The 14,389-nt window shown below is 42.2% G+C and overlaps 1 protein-coding gene across 1 annotated transcript in view; it reads right to left on the bottom strand.

Annotated features, from left to right (window-relative positions):
- Window positions 1-14,389, bottom strand: part of PAK5 (p21 (RAC1) activated kinase 5) — a 106,280-nt gene that overhangs the window by 28,574 nt on the left and 63,317 nt on the right. The gene's annotated exons all lie outside the window — the stretch shown is intronic.

Here is a 14,389-nt window from a genome sequence, read left to right on the forward strand (position 1 = left end):
AATGTGTAAGAGAAAGTCCAAGGACTACAACACCTAGAGACTAAAAAGTGGAGAAGGAACTTGCAAAAAGGAGCAGAGAAGGAGTGGCCTGTGATGTAGGAAAGAAACTAAGGGACTAGGATGTCCTGAAGCCCAGGAAGGAAAGTATTTCAAGAAGGAAGGAGTGATGAACCACATCAAATGCCACAGAGAAGTGAAGTTGGATGCGGCATGTTGCTCATTGCATCTGACAACATGGTGGTCATCTGGCAGAAGGAAGGTGTCTGAACCTCTGGCCCCTTGCACAGCATGAACAGATGCCTCTTCAACAAGTCAGGGAGCAAGATCTGCACACAGCAGCCTCCTGAAAATTGCCATGGTACCATTCTCAGTTATGCACTGTCCATTGGCTCCCAGATCACACTGCTGGCCTCCTGTACTGGCCTCCTGTACTGCTGCACTCAGACAGCCTAGCATCAGCCAGCAGGGGCAGGGGTCCTGCTAAGCCAGGGCCCTGGCCTGGTTGCAGAGCAGAGAGAACATATTTGAAGGACATATTCAGGGCTGAATATTGATTCTAATGACTTGAGTCAAATCATTTAGCCTCTCTCAACCTCAGTTTCCTCATCTGTAAAATGAGGGTCATCACACCTCCCTCATGGGGCTTTTATGAGGCTTACCTGGGGGAATCCTAGAGCAGCCTGGTGTTTAAGAAAAGACTTTGGACTCGAAAACTTCTTCTGCCATTTACAAGTTGTACGACATTGGGCAAGTTATTTCAACTCCTGTGCTTCAGTTTTCTTACTGGTAAAATGAGAGCAATAATAATAATACCTACCAAATGATAATAATACCTATCTCCTTAGGTCACTGTGAACTCTAAAGAACTGAATACAGATCAAAGGATTTGAACAGTGACTGTTCCATACAGTCTGTTAATTCATTCTGGGTAGTGTTATTATTATATAAAGTGCTTAGCACAGTAGCAGGAATATAAAAGAAAATAATAAATAGTAACTACAGTGGTAATAAGACTAGTGAGCATTTACTGAATATGTACAATGTACTGGTAGCATGTATACTCCCATACATTAACCTTCTAAAACGATCAAAGTGTTCCTAATTATAATATATTCAGCACTGTATTATAATTAAAATGCTACATTTGACATCAAGCTGATTTTTGTCTAAGGCCCTGGATTTATGCCATACACAAGGAAAACTGGTGTGTGTATGTGCTGGGCTGGGGGGGAGACAAATGTCAGTGTAAATTAAATAATTCAATTCTTCCTTTAAATTAAGCTCCAGATTAGCCAAGTCCAGTCTAGTCACAAGGCCAGTGTGTGAGGGCAAGCGGGGTCTGTGACTTTTACTTTTGAAAGTGTGTCCTGGGAGCCACCACATGCCATCATCTCCTGGTGTCTTCCTGGGAGGATCTCCTCCTGTAGTTTAAGTGAAACTGAATTCATTCCCCACAAGCATGTATAACTGGTCTCTGAAGAAATGTCAGAAATAAAAGGCTGTTTCCTGTAGGAATCGCATCCGGACACTGCTCTTCCTTAACAGAGTCTACTCTTCACGGCTGGCATGATGCATCAAGAAAAGGATGCTTGTATCCGGCCTTACATTGAGGTCTTTAATCCATTTGGAGTTTATTTTTGTGTATGGTGTTAGAGAATGTTCTAATTTCACTCTTTTACATGTAGCTGTCCAGTTTTCCCAGCACCACTTATTGAAGAGACTGTCTTTTCTCCATTGTCTATTCTTTTGCCTCCTTTGTCTTGTAAATCAACCATACTCCAATATAAAATAAAATAAAAATTAAATTAAAAAATAATTAAATACAAAAAAAAAGAAAAAGAAAGTAAAGGACGCTTGTCTGCACAAATGGGACAATTTCCAGTCAGACAGAATGCACAGTTGTTCAGTGCTAGCTAAACGTCTTCGAAACTAGGTCTTGGAGATAAAACGGTGCCATTGTCTTTCATGGCTGCTGGGAAGAGGTGCAGACTCTTAAAAAAACAATGGATGAGGAGCAAACACTATCACAGGAGACAGTTTTTGGAACCAGACTCAAGGGATACCAGTCAAAGGACAATGGACTTTTGGTTCCAGTGAGAGAATGCATGGTCCTCCCTCCAGACTCCATCCCCTCAAAGAGATGATGGTGGACAAACAGCCAGCTTTGGGAAGGAGAAATTCATAGGTGACTTTGTTCTGGCCACCATGTTGCAGAACCATGGCTCTCAGTTGGGTTTTGATGACCCAAGGTTTCCATGATGGTGACTATCGCTGGCCCACACGTTGGTGGCTGGCCTCATGATTTTTCACTCTAAGAGTCAAGCAGAAGGCAGTTAATCCCACTGTATTGATAAAGCTGAGGCTCTGGGAGGTGAAACTGTTCCCAAGCAATCCGAGGCCAACTGCCCCAAACCTCCAAGAAGATTACACAACCCGATTCTTCGGCTCGGGTCAGGCCTTCACCTCCAGTGGGAGGGTGTCCATATCCCAGCTGCCGGACACACTGGCACCACAGGCCTGCTTTCTTGCCTGCCTTGGCATTTCTTCCACTAGTTGTCACCTCTCTGGCCTACATAATCAAGGGTGGACATTCTATCTGATAAAAAGTAGGGGTGTTTTACTGGGAGCAAAGTCGGGGCCCCTTCCATTAACCAACTGCTCTGTTAGAAGCCTGTCTCACAGGAGTAACTCACACTGATGTTACTAATGATATTTGACATTTGCTGAGTGCTTCCCACATGCCAGGGAGTGTTCCAAGCATTTCATGTACATGGCTACATTTAAATCCCAAGTTACACAGTGAGATAAAGTCCTGTAATTGTTCCATTTTACAGAAAAGGAAACTGAGGCACCACGGGTTTAAGTAGTCATGCAAAGGTCTCAAAGCTCCTAAGAAGTCGAGCTGGGGTTCAAATCCAGACAGTGTCACTTTAGAACGTGGGTCCTTGATACCTTCTCAGAGCTATCTTTCAATGATGAAAAGGTAGACAGGGTCAGGACAGAGGTGGGCACAGTGTAGAGTGACTCCTACGGAGCTAAAGCCTGATTAGGGTGTTTTACTGGGGGCCCAGATGTCTGAGCAGCCTGAGGCCAAATGCAAGAACTGGGCCAGAAAATGATGGATGATAATGCCTGGGGGAGGGGGGTGAAAAGAAAAATTAAGTGTGTGTGTGTGTGTGTGTGTGTGTGTGTGTGTGTTAACAGTCTTGGCTTATAGAAATCAGCTCAAAATATACAAAAAAGGAATAATCATCACAGCAAAATGAGTTACTCATATATACATAATTCACTGCTTTCATTTTTACTTTGGCCAGAGCCGAATTTTGTGTTCAGCTGCAATGTCCAAACTTCCTTCTGTGTGTTTGTTCAGGAAAGAAAGCCCAAGCTTTCTTCTATAACATGGCCTCCTGGCCCTTTTTACATGGCTCTTAAACTGTTATAATTATTTAACTGTTCTACTCTAAATCATCTTTCCCATGATATCTTATAATTATAAATGGGTGAAACAAAAATGATGATTTTGTCCATATATACTGTTTTGTACATATATACACGTTCATGTCTATAAGAGAGACTTGCAGAAGAGTGAAGCTTGAACTGGGCTACCTTTTCTACAACCTGATTTACAAATATATTCTAGAACAAAAGGAGTACATTTGGAGTCCACGTGGGCAGGACTGTAGCATCTCAAGAGGGATGTAGGATTTTATCATCTAGTGAAACCACAATGTGGTAAAATTGGACCAGGGAAAGGTACAGATATTTAATAAGCGAATCCAATGTGCCTCCCACCATCCGTGCCCCGAACCATTTCCAAAAGATCTATGCATATAGTTTACCTTCTAAGACCTTATTGCAAGGGCATAGGGAGCAGGGGTGGAAAGCCACAAGGCAGGAGAGAAAATAATAAAGAGACACCAGAAAGGCTTCCCCCACTCCTCCAAAGAGAACAGTCCTGTGATTTTGTGGAAAAGTATCAATAGTTTCATACAAGTGAGACCATGGTCTGCATACTTTTAAGGGTGATCTCCATATGGCAAGATGTAATAAGAGGAGAACAGATTTATTTTGTAAATTATTACCCAGGCTGATATCACCAGACTGCCAAAGTGCTTAGTTGATGTCACAGGACCACTAATTGTCATTGGAAATCAGATACGTTCTCAGAAGGAATTCTCGCTACAGGAATCTTTAAAGATACTGAAAAGACATAGAAACAGTCTTAGTTTCCTTCCTCTAAAATGGTTAATAACATATATTCATTTTTTAGTTTCCCAATGCCTTTTAGAATTCAATATAAATTAAATCTTAAAGAAACGGACTTTTTCATGTCTCTATTCAAACCCAATCAAAAAATAAGAAGGACCAAAAAAACAAAAAAAAAGCAGTATTATATGGGAATAAATAATCCTCAGTTAACAACTCAGCCAGATTCCCCTTCCACAATGAGCACATCTCCAAGGATAGGGCCAGTCACAGGCTTGTGATGTATCAAAATTATAAATAATTATAGCAATGAATTCATTTAATCAATCAATTTCACCAGTGGTGTGCTGGGGTGGATAGGGCATAAAACTCCACACAGCTATCAATTACTCCGATTACAGCTGGCTGCCAGCCAGAATTCCCCTGATCCATGTTAGTTAAATGCACATTAATCTGAATTTGGCAGTGTAATCAAGGACCTAACTGAACTGTGAAATTGAATTCTGCAGTAGAACATCATTTGACCATTTTATGCCAAGGCTAGGAAAAAAGGCTCGGTGGGGGGAGGGAGAGGGAAAGAAAAGAAGGAAAAAAACCCTGCGCCAGCATCTATTTGTCACTGTGGCCTTCCATGCTGGTGACAGGGAGGCTGTGGCTGGATTGTGCTGGATGTGTGTGTGTGTGCACGGGCAGGCGTGTTGTAAGTCTGCGTCCACAGAATGGGGACTGCAGAAGTTTCCATGAAGGATGGTGTCTCTCTATCCACTCCTTGCAGTTATAGGGGATGGGAAGGCAGCCGGTTCCAGTGCCTGAGTGTGATGCTCCAATACACCTTTCAAAGTACAATAAAGCAAAGACACTGCTCATCCCCCAAATGAGAAAAAGCCAGACTGCGCGCTGCTTGTTCTCCACAAATCAAATGCAGGATAAAAGTGAATCATAAGGCTCTGAGCAAGAAAAGGGCATCTCAAATTGTCCTTACTTGACTCAGAGGGAAAGGTAACAGGACCAGGCTTGGCTTGGGGAAAGAAAAACGTCTGCTTGTAAGGATTTGGGAGAGAATCAGTACCTAGCTTTCTCTGTAGCGACATTTTAGAGACTGATAATTAGGGGAAGGGGATTCATTAAACCCTGTGACCTGCATCCCTGCTGTTATGCTCTGCAATCCCACAGCAGGAACGCCACTGATGGTGGCCAGTCCCCACCTGCCTGGCCTGTGGCGGATGGGCTCCTGTGTCTCCATCCATGACTTCCCAGCCTCCACTTCTCCCGCTGAAGTGACTGCTGACACGAGAGCTCCGATTACCGGATGGTAGGGAGTTGTTCCACCTCCAATGGCATCTTAATAAACAACAGCTACTGTCCCCGCTTGAGGCAAAACCATGTTCAGTTTCCTCTGAATTACTTATATTCATTTACTAAATGGAGTGGCCCTGTTTCAGAGCCTATTATATTGGCCGGATGACAAAAGAGACACAGCACACACTTTGAGCTGGCATTCAACTTCGGTGAAAGAGGCACACACATCACAGCAGGGAGCAGCGGTCAAGAGCAGGGCCCAGTAGAACCTCAGGGATCAAGGTGTCTCCTTAAGGTCCTGGTGCAAGGAACTTGGGAAGGAGGTTCAGTTCTGGATGATCAGACACTTGCTGGGTTTCCAAACTGCATGTAGCAGAAAGCCATTCACCATATTTAGCATTTTTGCAGGAAAATCTCCCACACCGTGAGGCTGGATTCCTATTTAGGCATGTAGGAATTTACACCTTATGACACGAAGTTTGAAGAGTCATGTACTTCCCTGCCTTACAAAACGGATGGCAAATGCACACGGAGAGTTCTGACAAGTGGCTCATGACCCCTACAAAGAGGCAAACCCTAGTTATTTGAAGAAATGAATCAATCTCCCATCAGCAGGCTCAAGAGGACAGGGTATTTCGGGCTCTTCCTCCACCTCCGAATCAGTATATCCAATTAACCCCCCACCGTTGCTGCTCCAAACTAAGGACGCATCCTCTATTCAAGAGCAGGTTACTCTGACCCGTGATCTGTCACCGCCTGCAGGGACATGGTGGGGGGAAGGGGGTTGCACCTTTAGGGATTAGTTCACTGCTGTAGAATATGGTTCAAATGTGTCAGGGCCTCTAAGAGCACTGGGACAGACAATGCCAGGTTAGATTCATTTCGTTTTTAATTTGGTAATGGGAAAACCCACTTATAATGACCAAAATACAATTTACTTTGAACCACAAGAACGTTCATGGGAAGATGAGTTCATTCATAGGCAAATGATGCCTAAAGTCTCCATGAGAAGGGACAGATGTTAGAGATGTTGCTCTGAATCACCTCTTTGATGTTTTATGAGCCTTAATGAACATCTTGCGGGAGCCCATGTGTAAAGGAAGAAAAATCTACAGGCGATACTATCCATTGTTATATTAAGCAATTAAGCACTTTTCTCTCTCCCCCTGCCCCCCTCTCAGATTTTTGATGCAGCCCATCAGATTTCAACATCCTCATCATTTCACTACCCATCAGGCCCTAAAGTATCTCTGAAAAGTGTTCTGCTGGGATCCTTAGTAGATTAGGAGCTACAGTTTTGTTCCTGGAGCCTTGGTTGAATCTGGGTGTGACAAGTACCACAAAGAATGGTGAGACATTAAACTATTGATTCAGGAAGGCTGAGCACACTGGTTCAACTGCTTTTTCCTTCTAGGAAAAGCAAAGTGAAGTTGAGCAGGGAAAAATCATTGCACTGGTGACCCCAGAATGAAGGTCTAGGGAACCATGCCACTGTTTTTCTCGCATCCTCTCTCTTCACTCAGAGCCCCTTAATATGCTAGCTATTTGGGATGACCTGGGGCCAGCATTGGTCACTTTGCTGCTCTGTGCAGTGGAGATGAAGAGGGCAAGGTAGAGGGATTGGTTGGCAGGAACCATCACAAATATGCATCTATAGAGATGATGGCTCTTGCCTTAATGCTGCTAAATTTTCTGTTCTCTCTTAGCAGCTGTCTTCCATAAGAAGTCTGAGAATGTCATTTCCATCCTGGAGAGTAGAGAAAGCACTGGGGTGGCAGGATTGGGGTCCTCAGGCCAGTTCAGTCGCTAAGGCTCTGCATGACCTTGAGAAGTCACACGGCTACTCTGGCCTTCCGTAAACCATATCTCTAAAGAGACGACAGTAGTAATTATGAGGCTGCACAGAGTGGCCGTGAGGGCAGAGTCAGATAGAACCTGTCCCCATATTTTGAAAATATGTAAAAGATTATACCGACAGGATGCTCCTGTGACTGGCGAGAGCAGATATGGTGACATGTTTTCCAACCAGAAATATTCCTGAGACTAAGGGCTGACACTGAGGGCTTGCCATGTGCTAACTAACTCCTTTACATTTATTAACCTTTTTTCATCCTCAGGACAAGTTTGAAGTAGGTATTGAGACACCCTATTTACAGATGAATGAACTGAGGCACAGACAAGATCACACAGTTAGAAAGTGCTGGAATCTTGGGGATCTGATTCTAGAACTTGTGCTCTTCAATGCCTTCTGTAATGGGTGAGAAAATCTGGTCTGTCTTTTATAAAATCAAATAAGACCATCATTCAAGGTACAGTGAGTGTGTAGGAGAGCCTCAGGGATCGCTACTCTTTTTTTTTTGATCGCTACTCTTAATGCTTCCTTTGCAACCCATGGTCCCAGCTTTACCCACAAATCACAGTCTGCTGATGCTAAGGAGCTTCTTAGAGGAGTCCAGCCTACCAAGAACAGACAGAATAAAGTGCATTCCCATGCACCTCAAATCCACCTGTGAATCAGCACCCATTCTTTGTCAGAAAGGTGAGGGCTGCCTGCGGTGTGTGCATCTAGCCCCCAAGGCCTCATATCCATCTCTTTGCTCCTTGGTTTTCTTGGTGGAAATGGGAATGCTCTGGAATAGGTAGGCTTTAGAGTGAGACGGACCTAATTTTGGATCCTGGCTCAGCTGCTTGTCTTCATATCCTTGGGATGTCCGGAAAGATATAGTCTCTTTGAGTCTCAGCTTCTTCACTGTAAAAGGGAGATGATCTTGAATTCTTCCAGAGTTGTTGCGAGGACAAAATTGGGTCATGCTTGTAAAATGTCTAGCACAGTGCCTGGCACACAGTAACCTCCAGCGTCACATCACAGCCGTCATCCATCTACACACTATACACACAGACTGATGTATACAGATGATGCATATTAATAATTAGGCTATTGTAATTATCAACTTATTTAACTTCACTCAACATCATAAGGCAGGGGCAGTCTTTATTCCCATTTCATAGATAAAGAAGTAAGGGCACAGTTAAGCAGTTTATTCACCCAACTGTAAGTGGCAATATCAAGACTCAAACCCAGGGAGTTTATCTCCGGAACCTATACCCTTGACTGCCAGAAAGCATTTGGGAAACGACAGCTAGAGAACAGGGCTTCTCAGCTGGAGTTGCTTCTGCTCCCCCTGCCCCATATGACATTGGGCGGTGTCTAGAGATATTTTGGTTGTTACAAGTGAGGAAGGGGTGCTACCGGCCTTTGGTGAGCAGAGGTCAGGGATGCTGCTAAATATCCTACAGTGCATGGGGTGCCCCACAACAAACCATTACCAGGCCCAAAATGTCAATAGTGTCAAGGTTGAGAAATCCAGCTATAGAATGGAACAGGATGACACAAACCAAGGGGACGTTATTGCTGCAGGTGTTAGAAGGAGCTTGTAAGGAGCCAGGTTAAGGCGTGGCACCGCAGAAGCTATTCCTGTGCCATTGGGGATGTAGCCAATGTCCGGCTGAGGGGGTTGAGCCCAGAAAGCTGGGTCCCAGCTCTGCTATGAGCAGACTGACTGGGCTGTTTCCTGTTCAAAGTTCTAGAACTCCCATGGGATCAGCAGAGGTTCAATTTTAGTGGAAAGCCTGTATTGATGACTTCTTCCCTTGCCCTATCCTGCTTTTTTCCTATTGCTCTCTCTCCCTCAATAAATCACCTGTTCCAGAATCCCTGTCTCAGGCTCAGCTTCTAGGGATCCCAGCTGAAGAACATCTGCTTTCCTGAAAAGTCTCCAGCTGCCCATCAGAAGTGCTGTCAACATCATTCTATACCTTCTTCCCTCCCACTGGCTCTGAGGAAGCAGCACTCTTCTCTTCTGGTACTTAGAGTGTAGATCACTTATCTACACTCTAAATACCAGCTTCTCAAATCACAGGGATGGTTGCTACACAGCCATTTTCCTCAGCATCCTTAAAGGTCTCTTTTTCTACTAACCCTTCCTCTCACTTCATGCATCCCAGGTAACCTCCAGAATTTACAGGACTGTGAGGCTCAACAAGGCAACACATGGATCTGGCAACCAACCAGTGTTTCGTGAACTGGCAGATCTGGGATGACGTTGGGGGCTTCTTGGCAGTTGGAGCCAGAACAAGGGATGGATGTGCCGAGCCAGCACCAGACACCCAAGCCAACAGCCGCCTCGTCCCTGGAAAGCATTGGCATGAGCAAAACCAAACGCACTGGAACAGGGTCTCCAGCCAGTTTCCCTCCCTATAAGGCAGCCTTGTCTGCAGGGGCGGGTGGAAAGCAGTCTCTCTCCATATCCGTTTTGGTAATTCTGTGATCTGAATGGTGCTGTATGGATATGGTTTGGCTTTATCTTTTCTCCCAAGGTTTCATCTGCTCAGCCCCAGAAAAAAAACATTTAAAAGTAAAGAGATGGATGCCAATATCTACAGATTTCATAACATCCTTTATTCCTGTCACACTAATGGGAAAGGTAGGTAGATAACATTGGAGGAGTTCTTTACTGTGGGTTAACATTTGTGAATTTTTTAAAAAATTTAATCCAAAATGTAAAGCTGGTGTCACACACACACACACACACACACACACACACACACCCCTCCTCATTTTTGCTCTATCTGGAAACATAATCAAGTTTCATGCTTTCTCTTGTTATTGGAGATGTGAACATTACCCACCAGTTTCTAGAATTTTCCATGAGCCGAAGTCAAATTGTCTGAGTCATGATTGCTGTTTCTTCTCTCAGCAGGAAATCCAAATGTGATTGGTAGATTTTTAAGACTCTAGTTCTAAGGACACAGGCACCTAAGTCTTTTTAGAGAGATGTTATATTTTTAATCAAGTAAACGTTTTAATTACTAACAGGCCTCCTACCTCCTACCCTCCCACAAGACCTGCTCGTGAATTTCTCACGGGTCTCCTATGAAACATGGAGAAGCAGCTTACTCCTTTGGAGTTCTGATTATAAGGACTGAAAAACACTTGGTAGGAACTGTTATGGGTTTTTTTTTTTCTTTTTTTTCTGAGCCACAATAATAGCCAAATAGCCAAATATAAAGCAAGTCTGCTTTGCCTTATATTTGGAAGTCTGCAAGAAGAGGGAATCAGTGAAGAATTAAGCAATCCATCCCCTCCCTCCCTCCTTCCTCCCATCCTCTTCCTATTCCTCCACTTAACCTAAAGTTTTGGTGGCCACTGGGACTTCTCATGGGTTTTATTGGCAAATGCAGTTGAACCCCTAAAACTGCATATGCCAATATAATGGGAAAAATACTGAACTGGGAGAAACTGCAGATCTAGATTCTTGTTCTTCTTTTGCAACCAACCAACTGTGAAACCTTAAGTGTGCCATGTGACTTTCTGGACCTCACTTTCCCCTTCTGTGAAATGAGTAGGCAAGGGATGCTGGTGGTTATATTAAATCTCAAATGCCTCTAGGGATTAGGCTAATGGGAAAAATTAATGAAGTGGGCTGGGCAGAGCCTGTTCCTTGTAATGGGGCAGCTTTTACCTCCAGCCAATCCTATTTCCAATGTTACGTGAAAATGTGGGCCCAGGGATAACAGGTTGTCCCATTTTTCATAAGAGAAATCTGAGACCCAAAAGCTGAGAATTCTAAGTGAAATATCTTGATTTTTCAGATGTTGAAAATGACTATTGGGTGACTAAACATGTCAATGGGCCAAATACAGCTCCATGACTGAAAGGTTAAAGCCTCTGGACACAATTTTCTCGATGACCATGACCTAAAACAGCTCCCAACAACAAGCATTCAAATACACCATACACACAGAATGATATTTGACCCTGAATAGCCAAAGCAATCCTGAGAAAAAAAGAACAAAACTGGAGGCATCACATTTCCTGATTGCAAACTATATTACAAAGTTATAGTAATCAAAACAGTATAGTTTTGGCACAAAAACACACTTAGATCAATGGAACAGAATAGAGAGCCCAGAAATAAACCACACATATATGGTCAATTAATTTTTGACAGAGGAGACAAGAATATACAATGGGGAAAGGATAGTCTCTTCAATAAATAGTTCTGGGAAAACTGAATAGCCATGTGTAGAAGAATGAAACTGGACCCCTATCTTAAACCATACACAAAAATCAACTCAAATGGATTAAAGACTTGAATATAAGACCTGAAACCATAAAGTTCCTAGAAGAAAACATAGGAGTAAGTTGTTTGACATTGCTCTTGGCGATGGTTTGTTTTTAGACTTGGCATTAAAAGCAAAGGCAACAAAAGCAAAAATAAACAAGTAGGACTAAATTAAACTAAAAAAAACTTCTGCTCAGCAAAGAAAACCACCAACAAAATGAAAAGGCAACCTACAGAACAGGAGAAAATACTTGCAAATCACATATTTGTCAAGGAGTTAATATCCAAAGTATACTGGGAAATAATAGTGAGGAATTCAGTAGTAAAAACACCATATTATCTAATTTAAAAATGAGCAAAGGACCTGAATAGACATTTTTCTGAAGAAAACATACAAACGGCCAACAGGTATATAAAAAGGTGCTCAACATCACTAATCATCAGGAAAATGCAAACCAAAACCACAGTGAGATACCACCTCACACCTGTTAGGATAGCTATTATTAAATAGGTAAGAGATAACAAATTCTGGCAAAGATGTGGAGAAAAGAGAACCCTTGTACACTGTTGATGGGAATGTACACTGGTACAGCCACAATGGAAAACAGTAAGGAAATTTCTCAAGAAATTAAAAATAGAATTACTATATGATCCGGCAATCCCACTTCTGGGTATATATCCAAAGGAAACAAAATCATTATCTGGAAGAGATATCTGTACTCCCATGCCCATTGCAGCATTATTAGCATAGATATGGTATGGAAACAGCCTATGTGTCCATCAACGAATGAATGGATAAGAAAATGTGAATCAAAGAAATATATATATACAAAGGAATATTACTCAGCCTTAAAAGAGAATGAAATCCTGTCATTTGCAATAACATGGAAGAAGCTGAAGGGCTTCATGCTAAGTGAAATAAGCTAGATAGAGAATGACAAATACTATAAATGGCATCATTTGTATGTGGAATCTTAAAAAACAAAGGAAGAAGTCAAACTCATAGAAACAGAGAGTAGAAAAGTGGTTGCCAGGGTCTAGGAGATGGGGAAAAGGAAGAAGTTGGTTAAAGGTTACAAACTTTCAGCTATAAGGTCTGAGGATCGAATGTATAACATGGTGACTATAGTTCATAACACTATATTGTAGAAATCTGCTAAGCAAGTAGAACCTAAATGTTCTCACACATAAACAAAAATGGTAAACATGTGCGCTGATGAATGTCTTAACTCAGTGAGGGAAATCCTTTCACAATGTATATCAGTTCATCATCTTGTACACTTTAAATATCTTATAATTTTGTCAATTATACCTCAGTTAAGCTGAAAAAAATCACATTCTTTATTCCTAAAGTAACCACTGATGTTCAAAAACCAGAGAATGTAACTAGATTCAGCTACAGAATGTATTAATTTGCTTAGCTCACTCTAGAACTATGAAGAGGTTCCTTTGGTTGAGTGATGTGCACAGTAAATCGAATAAACGATCTCATGCATCATGACACATGCATATGGCTTCTTATAACTTTGTCTGTTGGTTAGTTAGACAGACTTCTTTCCAACCATTGCCCCGGCAAGAACATAGGAAGAAAAGGCAGCCATGATACCCTGATCATGGGGATTCAAATAAATAACACAGTGAGATGGAAAACATTCTCAATATTTAAATTTTAACTGGCAGTATGTATTTCAGGTCTTTATTTCCTCAAGATTTATTTTTAAGTTTATATATTGGGAACTAAAGTGATAACTTTTTTGCTTTTTCTAAAGTATGGCTTAGTATGACTAAGTATGGCTTAGTCACTCCCACCATGTCCCTAAAAGACTTCAACATCTTGGATTGGGTTTATGAGAAATAATGAGCAAAGGAAAAATACTGTGTATTGACAGTCAATCAAACAGATGATGCAGGCAGGCTTGCCTTTCAGGGTTTGCTATGCAGCCCTATCAAGTGGTTGAAGAGACAGTATTCAGTGAAAGGTCCATGATCACGCTTCAAGAAGTCAAGTCTCCCTCAACTGGTCTGAGACCTCTGAAATCTAGAGCCCACTGCCAGACGTCCCATTTTCACTTTGCTGTACAGGGGAGGCAGCGAAAACACTTCTAAGTTACTCCAGGAAAATAAACCCCTGGCACACTTTCCAAGGCATTTTTGCAAAGTCAGTAACTCCTCCAACAGCCATTCCCAAACTCTGGGATATCACGGACCAGCCACATTTCAAAGCAAATTTGCTGCAGCTAACATTAGAAAGAAAAAGTATCAAGAGAGGAATTACAATAAGACAAAACAAAATAAAAAGCACACCAAAGAAGGCCCAGCAACCAGATTCCATCTATTATCCCAAAGTTTCATACGAAAAAACAATGACATTTGAATACTAAACTAGTAGAAAGAACATACTCTCAAAATGCGGGACCATCTCTTGAGTTGAACACAATTAACTTTATTAAAAACTTACCACGTTATCGTGATTTTTTCCCCCGTCCACAGTTCCACATAACCTTTACCAGAATGCACGAACCACTGTTACCCCACCTAATGGTCTACAACTGTATACTCCTTAACACAGGACTTAGTGCCATGTGAGCACATAACATTTATCATTAGTATATCAGAATATCTTTCAAATACATAATTTTTTTTGCCTTTTAACCAGAAACCTTGTAGGAGCTCCTAAAAGGCTTTGATTTTAATGAATAAATGTGCCTTGCCCTAAATTCTCTGCCCTTGGGGCTCGTGGTAGAATTTTGATACGGATT

Source organism: Eubalaena glacialis, chromosome 13, assembly GCF_028564815.1.
Source record: "Eubalaena glacialis isolate mEubGla1 chromosome 13, mEubGla1.1.hap2.+ XY, whole genome shotgun sequence".
Taxonomy (NCBI): Eukaryota; Metazoa; Chordata; class Mammalia; order Artiodactyla; family Balaenidae; genus Eubalaena; species Eubalaena glacialis.